Source organism: Dasypus novemcinctus, chromosome 2 (genome assembly GCF_030445035.2).
Source record: "Dasypus novemcinctus isolate mDasNov1 chromosome 2, mDasNov1.1.hap2, whole genome shotgun sequence".
Classification (NCBI taxonomy): domain Eukaryota; kingdom Metazoa; phylum Chordata; class Mammalia; order Cingulata; family Dasypodidae; genus Dasypus; species Dasypus novemcinctus.
In genome coordinates, this window is record NC_080674.1 from 34,069,140 (window position 1) to 34,081,701 (window position 12,562).

The 12,562-nt window shown below is 37.7% G+C and overlaps 1 non-coding gene across 1 annotated transcript; it reads left to right on the plus strand.

Moving 5' to 3' along the window:
* Positions 1-10,621: 10,621 nt before the first annotated feature.
* LOC111758749 (small nucleolar RNA SNORD56) lies at positions 10,622-10,704 on the plus strand. Its single transcript, XR_002792916.1, has one exon. It is a non-coding gene; the product is annotated as a small nucleolar RNA SNORD56 (small nucleolar RNA).
* The last annotated feature ends 1,858 nt before the right edge of the window (positions 10,705-12,562 follow it).

Consider the following 12,562-nt stretch of genomic DNA (forward strand, 5'->3'; position numbering starts at 1 on the left):
CAAAATGGGAAAGATAAAAATAAGGACTAATCCCCCCTCAAAAAAAAAAAAAATCACGAGTAGAATCTATTTTATAGAGCTAGCAAATTTAGAAAGTCATGTAAAAATAAGAGAATATTGCATGGGCGGGTTGAGCAGAGAGGAAATTCAGATTTGAAGAAGGAAATATATCAGAATTACTAGAAAGAAAATGTGTTAAGTTACTGAATTTAGAGAAACATATATAGGCCACCAGATCACTTAGAAAAACAAATAATATCTATATATGGTGAGAGAAAGGAAGCAGAAATATGGAAGTTTGTCATTTTTGCAATACCAACAAAATGAAGAGAGACATGAAAGCAAGACAGACATTTAGCCAAATAAGGTACCAGTTTTCCTAAAGGCTGCACTGCGCTTCCCAACCCCCTGCCCACCTCAGCTGGGCTGCTCTGCAGGTCACTGGCTTTTTACTAAGAAACCATCAGAGAGGAAGTAACTCCTAGCTGATTCCACTTCAGAGGGAATTTGGAGAAACAATTAGCAGAGATTTAAGATGAAACAAAAAGTCACAGGAGGAGACATATTAGGGACCGAGTCCCATTTGTGGACACTGGTCACAGTTGTGCCCATCAGCTTGCTTACTTGAAAGAGCCTTGGCCTGGCAAGCAGCCACACTTGATCACTTTGTGTCCTGTGTAAACCAGGCAACCACCAGAGCAGAATGGGGAGCTAACATCCGTCTTTACCCACATACTCACACATGTGCACACATGCACACTCTGACACACCAAGTTAGGAAGGGCTGCTGTGGTGGTTTGAAGCTGTATGTACCCCTAGAAAAACATGTTCTTAAATATAGTCCATTACTGCGGGTCTGAATGCATTATAAGTTGGACCTTTTGATGAGGCTGCTTCAGTTAAGGTGTGACTCACCTCCATCAGAATGGGTCTTTGGAGTCCTTGATAAGATAATGAAATGCAGACAGAGAGAAATCCTCAGATGGAGCAGTCAGAACCTGAAGTCATCAGAACCCTGAAGAGAAGGGAGAGATCAGGAGACACCACCACGTGTCTTGCTGTGTGACAAGCTAAAGACCAAGCATTGTTGGCAGCCTTGATGATGCTTTGATTTGGACATTTTCCCAGCCTCAGAACCATGAGAGAATAAATTCCCATTGTTTACTGAGACCCATTTCATGGCATTTACTTTGAGCAGCCTAGGAAACTACCTATAAAGAAATTTAGAAATCATACTAATTTCCTATGGACCCAACTTAAGTTCTCTGTGCTTCCTCATCAACCCACTTGGCTCTCTTACAAAGTAACAAAGCAAGGTAGAAATAACCTCAGAGTATGGGACATTCAATCCAGCTGCACCTCTATGTGACCTGAGGTCCAGAAAGGCTGAGTGACTTGATCAAAATCCCACAGGCAGTTCATGGTGAGTCATCAACATTCCTGTTTAGACATCATGACCACCCAAAGGACACTGATTTTATTTCTGGCACAAACTGATGAATAATTGATTGTGACCCTCCTTCTTAAAATTTTTTGTCAGTTTAACTAACTAAACAAAACCATTTTTAAATTTTTGTTTGTTTGCTTGCTTATCAGACTGAGAAAAGGCCTATGAGTATATTTTGCATTTTTTGCTCAGATGACCAAATTCCATGACACCACAAAACAGGAAACTTTTCTAGAGCATGAGTTTCATATCTACTACATTTTTTTTTAATTAAAAAGGCTTTGTTAAAAATGGTCAAAATGTTTTAACTGCATTCAACATAGTTCATAGAGTTATGTTGTCACAAAGCAAAACTCAAAAGTAATTGGGGTTGAATCAAACTCTATGCTTGATCTCTTCTTTTATCAGAAGATACACATGTTGAAAGTCTTTAAAGGAATAAGATATTTGAGTCAGATGCTCTGGTAACAAAAATCTATGCTCCGGTAGAGTTTGTTTACTGTTTGCTGCATTGTTTCTCGATGCTGACAATACATGACAATCACCTAAGGAGCTTTTAAAATATTCTGATGCCAGGGTACCACCCCAGACCAATTAAAGCAGAATCTCTGGAGGTGAGGACAAGGCATCAGCACATTTTAAAGTCTCCCTAGGTGACTCTAATATGCAGTCAGGGTTGAGAACCACTGATTTAGACATTGCTGTCCCAATTAATATTTAAATAGTCAGAGTCCATTGGCTCCACTAATCCAGTTGCATTACCACCAGCATATAAAAGATTATTTTTTAAAGACCATATGAAAAGGAAGATCAATGGGCTCATGTGAAATTCAAGTTACTCTGTAATCCTCCTGATGTACTCTCCGTTCTGGTAGTCCTCTTGTATTTTAATTCATCGCCCTTGCTTTTGTAAACTGAAAGTGTTAATCCTTTTTCACAGACTCTAATGCAAACCTTGGTATTGAATAATCCACGAGTTGTGTGTTTAAGATCTTTGCTTCATTAAGTCACCAGATATTCCTGGCAGCAGAAGAGTGGCAAGATGTCAACCTGAGCTTTGCTGAGCCAAAGGAATTAGCTTTTACCATATTTCTAAAGATGAATGTGCTCTTAGAGTATGTCCATTAGCCCCAATACTCTAATGAATGTATGGTTTGACAGACACAATAATTGGCATAGTTCAGAGTGTAAGAGAATCAATTTGATGACTCAGAATAAGGTCAAGAGAAAGAAGAAACAGGGACTTGGTTTGCACATATTTCTAACCATAGCAACAAGAAAGATTAAATTGTAAAAAACAAGATTAGGGTAGACTTTGATAATCCATCAATGCTGGGCCCTCTCCTCTCATTAACACCAATCAATAGAAAAGTGGCTGTGCTATAAAACAGTGTCACTCAAGTTCCATAGGAGTCACCGGGTATCCTAGCAATGTCTTTTTTCCTTTAGCATTCTGGGAACCCTCTCTATTGTAGCTAAACTCTGGAATTTCTGGCCTTATCTCCTGATTGTTACCCAGTGAAATAGTTCACTTAAGATAGTTTAGGGTTTTATTTCCCCAGGGTTTTACCATCAAAATTGTCCTCTTAAAACATCAGCCTTGACATTAAATGTATCAGGGCTTTCTCTGTTGACTCTGGAAACATTTATAGGACTCGAGCATAATTCTTCTGATTGAATATGTTTTGCTCTTACTCTTCAGTGAAACAATAAAGGTAGATTGCAGAGAGAGACCTTTTATTCCTCCTAAAAGGACCTGCTGTGAACTACAAAAGAGAAATACAAAAGTAAATTGCTTAAAACTAACATGAGACCTGCTCTCTCATGCTGGGTCATACTAAAAGAGACTTCCTTCTGTTCCCTCAGTAACCAAGGGGAGTCTAATTTTTAACCAAGCTTGACATGTGTCGGAGACAAGACTTTAGTCATGCTCGGCTTCACTTCTCAGGAATCTCTTGTTTAATTTAACTAAACAAGTTTGGATTGTGAAGGAGATGCTGACCCTAAAACTGAGGTAGACAAAAGGAATCTAAACAGAAACCTGAAGCTATTTCTACCTCCTTTAGGTTCTGACCTTACCATAATGAAGAGAAACAAATCAAGCTAGGAAACGGTGGTATCTTTCCATGATAGAATCACAGATTCAAGGGTTTAAAAAAAATTGAAATGTTGTGATAAGCTATTTGGGGTTTTTGATATTTGATAACATTTTATGGTCTATTTCAAATAAATTCAAAGCAGATTTGATTTGAAAACACATGCAAATAGAAAGTCAATGTGTATGTTACTGACAGGGGTAATGGGAAAATGAATGTGGAGCCACTTTAAACAATGCAGGCTCTATTTGGTCTTTTTTACCCAATTCTTTATTTTTTTCTATTGGTCAGTTAGCAAAAATATTTTATGTGCCTATTATGTTCTGAGCATTACAAGGCACCCAGAAGAAGTATATGGCTTCTTCTACTTCAAGAAGCTTAAGCTTGTGTAAATCAAAACACTATTAAGCAATTTATGGATCATTAATGATCAGAACATTTGGGGCTGTGTATGAGGGAATTACAAATCATGTGTTCTAACACCTTATCTTAGTATATCAGCAGTTTTCTATTTGATGGAGTTCAGTGACAATTTGACTTTGCCCTTATATTGGGACCAGTCCTCTCATGCCTGGAAAAACTCTCCCTGTAAAGTATTTTTCACTTTATGTTAGATGAACACAATCCAACCCAATCCAATAGTCTCTGGAGACATTCACAGATTTTTGACCCCAGTCACAATAAGAAATGTATTTTACATCATGATGCAACACACACTATAGTCATATAACTGATAGAAAAGTTTGATAAACTCTTGTGAGTTTTGCAATGGGCTATGGCCTCTGATACTTTCTATTTGATTCAGTTCTTTCATATTTTCTTTTTTAGAAAAACTGCTGATCACGACCCACTGATTTGATTTTATAGCCCACTAATGGTCATCCTGCTTCAGTTTGAAAAATATTACTTCAGAGTTTCCGGATCTTCCTTGTGAATGAGCTTAGTGAAATGGGTCATGGATTTAAGGATCACACACTCCTTAAATCATTCTTTAGCCATGTTACAACTCTTTTTTCAATAGAAGCTTTAAAACCTCAGTTGGCTTCATAAGCCCCTGTGAGCATGGGTGATAGATACCAGCTTGAATCAGCCCCAAGCCCTCATGGGCCCTGTGCTTTTGGTCTGAGTGGCTCAGATATTTGTTTTCCCTACCTTGTCATCTTCTGGACACCATCTCCAATTTCTGATATTAAAACTGAAGCTTCATCAAACAAAATCTCTTTTAATAATTGGCTCCCACCACAGTCCTAGTGTTGGTTCTTATTGTCAATAGAAACAAATAGCCCCCAAACATGAGCAATCTCTGTTTGGCTTCCTTGTCAGCCCTGTAAGTCAAGGGTGGACCTCTTCAACACATTTGATAGGAAGTAAGAAGGTCATGCAAACAGTTTGCCTTAGAATCCTAAAATTATGGCTGTCTCTGATTGGAACTAAAATGAGAGAGATAAAAGGGAAATAGAAGATAATGTTTTGATGCTGAAGATTGAATACAACATTCAAATTAAATGCAAAAAATACATAATGATAAAGATAAATTCAAGGTCAGTAAAAACCCAATTTTTAAAATGAACAATATTATGGATATTGAGTGTTATCACACAAAAAAATGCATTTTATCTTATTTGTTACATAGTGTACACAATTAACCAACAGAATTATTAGTAAATACTGGTTTTTCATAATTTATTTACCTACTTACATCCCAGGTGGAAAATGTAAAGAAGGTCATTAGTCACTCAATAAATATTAATTTATCAAGCACCTACTGTATACCAAATACTATCTAGGCTCTGAGGAAATACAAATGAAAAGCCAGTGAAGGAACTCACTTGCAAGGCCTTATATTTTATGGGGTGAAGGCAGTCACAACACAGCAGCAATAAATAGAAAAGATGGGCATCAAACAGTGGTAAATGTATGCAGAGAATTAAAGAGATGGTGTGATAGTACTTGTGGCTACTTCTGAAAGATTGGTTGAATAGAGCCTCTCTGAGAATGTGACAATGTACTTGACATGACAGCTGAGTGACAGTGGGGGAAGCCCCGGAATTACCTTCAGAAAGAGCACTGCCCACCAAGCATCCGGCCCACTGCAGGAACCAAAGAAAGCTTGTGATCCTGGAGTAGGTTGGGCAAAAGGGAGGGTGGCAAGAGATTAGATCAAACAGGAGGCAGAGACCAAATCATGTTTGGATTTTATTTTAAATATGATTGAAAGCTTTAAGAATGTTTCAGGCAAATCAGACTCATTCTTTGAAAAGACAATTTTTATTGCTGTGTGGAAAAGGAATTGTAGGAAAACAAGAGTGGAAGCAAGTAGAACAATTAGAAAGCTACCTTGAGAGCCAGAAGAGAGATGACATTAGCTTAGTCTAGGATGACAGGGTGATTACTTGGTGGTAATGGATACAGCCGAATTGAGGGTGAAGGTAAAAAAGATGCTACATAAAAAGTGATATGTGCAGCATGTCCTTGTGCAAAATCATCAAGAATAAAGCAGAAAGCAAACACAGGGAGAGAGAAGATTTAACCTCTTATTCCTGTGTACATTTTCAAGTTGCTACCAATTGAAATTTAGTAATTGTCTTCACACTTAAAGTCTCAGAAACCACACTTGTTCTCAGGAGCCTTGTTATAATGGGGTATTATAAATGATAAGACTCAGAAACAATTGTAATATTAAGAATCTTTCATGAAGGAGAATTAACTCCATAAAAGCTAAGACTGTCTCAACAGAAAGCAGTGTGGGCATCACCATCCCAAAATCATCAAGAATGAAGAACGAATAAGGGGAAAGGAATAAGGGGGGAAGGAAACTATGGACTACAGTAGACTTATTGTTATTATTCTAGCAATGGAAGAATTTGTGTCATTGACAAAGGCAGTAACCACCAGAGGTTCTGAGGAGAGGAAGAGAGAAGAATAAATGCAACACAGGAGCATTTTGGGGACATTGGAATTGTCCTGAATGACATTGCAATGACAGATACAAGCCATTATACATTTGTCAAAACCTGTAAAATTCTGCAGGACAAAGTGTAAACTATAATGTAAACTATAGTCCATGGTTAGTGTTCATCAATTGTAACAAATGTACCACACTAATGAAAGATGTTCTTAATGTGGAGAAATGTGTGTGGGGGAAGGTATATAGGAATCCCCTATATTTTTTGATGTAACACTACGTAATCTAAAGTTCCTTTAAAAATAAAAAATATATTTAAAAAAAGAACTCATGAGACTGGACAAAGAATTAAAATGCTATGAAGAATCCAGGAGCATCAAAAGAGAGAAGAAAAGTGAAAAAATAACCAAGATTGGGGAAGTGAATGTAGCTCAAGTGATTGGGATCCCACCTACCACATGGAGGTCCCAGGTTTGGTTCCCAGTGCTTCCTAAAGAAGATGAGCAAGACAGTGAGTTGACACAATAGGCTGGTGCAGAGAGCCAACAACACAAGAAACAGAAGGAGAAAAAACATAATGAGAGATACAGTAAAGCAGGGAATAGATGTGGCTCAAGCAATTGGGCCCCTCCCTTCCACATGGGAAGCCCTGGGTTCAGTTCATGAGCACACATTGAACAAGCACACAACAAACAGACAGCAAGTGCAAACAATGAGGGGGTGAGGAGAAATAAATAAAATAAATCTTTAAATAATAATAGTAACCAAGAAAATTTTCTAGAAAGTTAAGAAAAAAAAAAAGTGGGTGAGGAGCTAGAATTTTTAAAAGCATCCAAATGCTCTGGTAACCATGTACACAGCCATATCTCCCCAAGACTTCCCACAATTCAGGATGATATTGCAAAAGGCACCCTAGATATCATCTGACCCTCAAGAAATATTTGTGGAGTAGAATTGAATTGAGCTAAACTTTATGGAGAAAGAAAGGGTTATGGATATCCAACAATCTAAACCTTCATCCTTTCTAAGACCTTCACAGGCATTTCAGGTCCAAGCTAACTTTAAAATTTGAACTATTAAAAAAAAAAACTCTACTGTCAAAATCCCCTAGTAATAAATATCTGTCATCATTTCTCTATGAATTTATGCTCTAGAAATTTCTTTGTAAACTTCTGTTGTTAATCAATATAGGGGGCTCTACTTTTTTGTTATAAATTAAAATTTTTGAAGAGCAAAATGTTCACAATTGGAGAGTTTTCCACCTCAGGTGACTTTAGAAACCATTACCTAAATTACGTTAAAATTTAATTACTGAGTTAAAGAAATCATCCCAATTCCCTCCTCTTCTAGACTTTCAATTTTATAGTCTAAAACTGCTCTTCCTTAAGGTATCTACTTCATTTTGCCCCTACTTTGGCTGACTGCCATTTACCATCATAGTAACAGGAATTAATTTTAATCATCATTCCTCCTCTACAGGTTGTGCCATAACATCAACATTGTAGTAATGTACCTTTTTATTCCAAGAAAGAATGTTGTTAAGATTCCTTAGACCATGATATATATTATTCCTTAAAATAAGTTTTATAAAAAGCAAAATATTAGTGTCTTTTTTGAACACTTGATCAAATTTTCTAAATACTTTTAGGTCTAATACCTCTAATCTAACCATGTATATGTTATTAATTTCATCCTGCTTCATTGCTCTTGTTTTGTTGCTAGAACTAACCTCAAAAGAGGATAAACCCGTAGAGACTAGTAAAGTGTTGGAAAAGGCTTCTTGTCACACCAAGAGCCAACTCCTGGTTCTTCTCAAGTATGCTGTGATTATCTCAATCAGTATTTCAATAATTAAAAATACCAGTTTCAGCTATTTGTCCATCTAACCATTCTAAGAAAACTTTTTCTCCACCTATTGTATGATTGGGTCTTCAAAAGTAAAGCTAACTAGGAAAGGTTCGTTTTACGTGAATACTTTAAAATGGAAGAGATTTGAGACCTAAATTATCCAAAATAAAATTAATTATAGAATTAATTGTTTAATTGTTCACTTTCAATTGAGAGGGGATAAAAGAAGAGGGAAATAAAGGGGAAATCCTATAAATAAAATACGATTTGTTGGCAATTCTGACAGAATAGCTCCAAATATAAATCTATGGTCCTTAATGGTTTCTACATTTTTCCAAGAGTAAAACCCCAAACAAAAATTTTGGAAAAGGATATCCTAGCTATACCATTGCCACTTGCTTTCATTTCACGGTCAGTAGGGCTTTATTATCTCTGCATAGTTGACCAGAAGCAGGCAAAATGTAAATTAATTAAATAAACAAAAACTAATGGGAAAAAAATGACAGTTTTCAAAATTAGAACACATAATGGACATTTTAACTTTTCTTAGTTTTTTAACTAAATGAGAGTCCTTGCTTCTGCCTTCTAGGGAAGGTTAAAGAATTCATATGGGGAAACAATAATTCACCTGACTTCTTCCATCATCTTACAGATGGTGGATGAGGGGAAATTGTTAAGAGACAGAACAGAAGGTCCAAAATCAAGAACAAGATACCAGTGACTTAGAGGATACGCCAAGCTAGGTTTGAATGCTCCCCTTAATAAAATGGAAGAGCTCTGTCTTTCCAGGGGCCAGGCAGAAAGAGTGAGATTGGGCATGAAGGAGATGAATGTCTTGAAGGCTAGATAGAGGAGAATCACTCAAGGATTTTAGAGAATACATGAATTGTCTAAAATCAATAATAAAGTGTTTGTGTCTCTGCATCTCATCAAACCATCAATAAAGTCCACTATATATGTAAATGCCATCTTAATATGATGGGGAGAGGGTGGGCATATCAGACGAAGGGAACCATAGCACAGCTAGGGTACCAAGGCAGAGAACAAGGGCAGCACAGTTGGCATGGTGGGATGATCCCTTAAAATCGACTGCAGCCGTTGAGGCCAGCAATGACTAAAGAAATGTAAGCCATCCCCCCTGCTCCCAGATTCCCCGGGGACTGAGAAGGATGCTAGAATCCCATGATGTATGGAATGGGGTTCATCAAGCCAATTTCACTAGGAAGGAAGGAAGGGAGGGAGGGAAGGACCTTACTGACATCTGGCTTACATTTGTCTCTAGAATCTTTAGATGAAGTTAATTCTCTATAAAATATGCCTTTTCTGGTATGACCGATTTTCTAATCTCTCATATACCATCTGCCCAGAAGTTGAGTAGCAAGGCCTTATTTTTTTAATGGACCACACTTTAATAAGGATTATTAGGCTGATATTATAACTATGATTTTAAATTGTTTTCCATATGCCACTCATGAATATCTATTTCTTTCCATAGATCCATTGGTTTCATAAATAATAATTCTGTTCCTCCTGTTGGTATTTCTCACTCCTCAGTAAATACTGTATGGTGCTTTTTAAAGTACATAAAACACAAATAAAATATTTGAAATAAAAAAAAAACAAAATTCAGAAATCCTATTGCAAGATTAATTTTCCAAGTCTAGATAAGGTGGTCTATATATATTTTTAAAAACTTATCCGAAAGAATTGAAAAAAGGAACTTGAACAGATATTTGCCCAATATGCAAAGCAGCATTAATCACAATTGACAAAAGATGGAGGCAACCCAAGTGTCCACCAACCCATGAATGGATAAACAAAACGTCATATATGAATACAATGGAATATTATTTGCCTGTAAAAAGGACTGAAGCTCTGATACATGCAAAACATAGATGAACCTTGAAGACTTCGTGTTGAGTGAAACAAGCCAGATGCAAATAGACAACTATTGTATGATTTCACTGATATGAAATAATTAGAATAAGCAAACTAAGAAAGTCAGAAATTAGAATATAATTACCAGGGGCTGGTATAGGGTTAGGTAATGGGGATTTAGCGTTTGAATTGTACCAGGTTTCTATTGCAGATGATGAAAACGTTTTGGTAATGGATGATGGTGATGGTAGCATAACATTGTTAAGGTAACTAGCACTGAAATATACATCTGAATGTGGTTAAAAAGGGGAAATTTTAGGTTGTACATATGTTACTAGAATAATTTTTTTTAAAGTGTAACACAAACAATGAGCTCTAAAGTAATTCATGGATTATAACTAATATTACAAGTATTAAAATGTGCTTTCATCAGTTGTAACAAATGTGCCACCCTAACGCAAGGTGTTAATAACAGGGTGTCAACAGCAGCTCACCTGTTGAGTGAGTGTTGATAGTTTGGGTTTGAGTGAAGCTGAAAATAAATAAATAAATCATAGGGTAGCATATGGGACTCTTGTTGTTTATGCACAATAAATTAAATTTTATAGAAAAGAAAGAAACTATACTTTGGCTTGTTGGGTATACGTCTGTGGGTGGGGATGGGGAACAATGATTTGACATAATTTAGTATGCATGGTGTGGAGCTTTGTGTTTTCTTGGAGCAAAGGGGTTGGCAAACTACAGTCCGTGGGCAAAAAAAAAAAATTATTGGAACACAGCCACACTCATTAATTTGCTCTACACGTAAAGTTGCATAGTTGCAACAGAGACCTATGGCCCACAGAGGCTAAAATGTTTATTAGAGAGAAAATGTTTGCCAACCCACACTATAGTACTTTATTACCGGTAGTTATTGTCACAGTCTGTGTAGGTGCTCAAAAACATTTAATAAAATGTCTTAATTATATAAAGTTTTATTACAGTGTGAGACAGATTTTTTTCCCACTGCCCCCTGACTTACTCTCCACTCTTCTCTGTCCAGCTCTGAGCCCTCCTCACTGACCAATATGGATATAATTGTGATCCGCTACTTTGACCTATGGCTTCTTGCTGGGTCTGGGAGTTGTCAGGGGGATATCAAAAGGTGGGAGGTGGGGTGTGCTTTGAGGTATTACTTCCCCAGGTACCTTCCTGCCTGGCAGCTGTTGGGTTGGCTATATCCCTCCATACTCTTCTCTGGGAGTCCTCCCTAAAATTACAGCCACCCTTTCTTTTTTTTTCTTTTATTTATTTATTTTCTCCCCTTCCATCCCCCAGTTGTCTGCTCTCTGTGTCCATTCACTGTGTGTTCTTCTGTGTCCACTTGGATTCTTGTCAGTGGCACTGGGAATCTGTGTCTTTTTTTTGTTGTCATCTTGCTGCATCAGCTCTCCATATGTGTGACGCCACTCCTGGGCAGGCTGCGCTTTTTTCACGTGGGGTGGCTCTCCCTATGGGGTGCACTCCTTGCACGTGGGGTTCCCTTATGCGGGGGACACTCCTACGTGGCAGGGCACTCCTTGCACACATCAGCACTGCACATGGACCAGCTCCATACAGGTCAGGAGGCCCTGGGTTTAAACCCTGGACCTCCCAGGTGGTAGGTGGATGCTCTATCAGCTGAGCCAAATCTGCTTCCCCAGCCATCCTTTCTGGATTCTGGTAACTGCTACCCTCCCTCCTCTCCACCTCAGACATAGCATAGGTCTGGCAACTCTTGTTTGCACAAGGGGACTCTACCTCTCCTTGTTGGTTTCCCTGCCCTCCTATTAAATATGCCTTTTATTAAAGTGTCTTCCATCTCCCCATTGGATGTGCCTCTTCCTGCAGGACCCTGGCTGGTTCATAAAGTAAACCTCCAAAGCTTGTACCCAAGTGACTCTGGGCTCTGTGTGACCTTGAGCAAGTTGTTTTACCTCTCAGAAGCTTCTTTGAAAAATGAGGATAATAATACCAACATTGAAGAGGTGCTAAAATAAGTCGGTGGGAGTTCAATAAACTGTTTCAGGCACTGAGCAAATCCTCGCCAAATGCCGACTATTTGTTTTTAGTCCTAAGCATATATCACATTCACACGCCAATAAACATTTCAAGAATTAAGCAAAAAATGCATAGGAGTGTTAATATTATTTTAATAGCAAGGTCAATTCTACCAATATCTATTTCTCCAAGTTAACTGTCTTAAATTGGCACATGATGTTATATTAGAGCAGTGATTCTTAGCCCAGGTCAATTATGACCCCCAGAAAACACATTTTTTATTGTAACGACATGTAGGAGAGTTGGCCTGCTAATGGGTAAAGACCAGGGATGCTGCTAAACCTCAGACAATGCACAAGACAGTTTCCC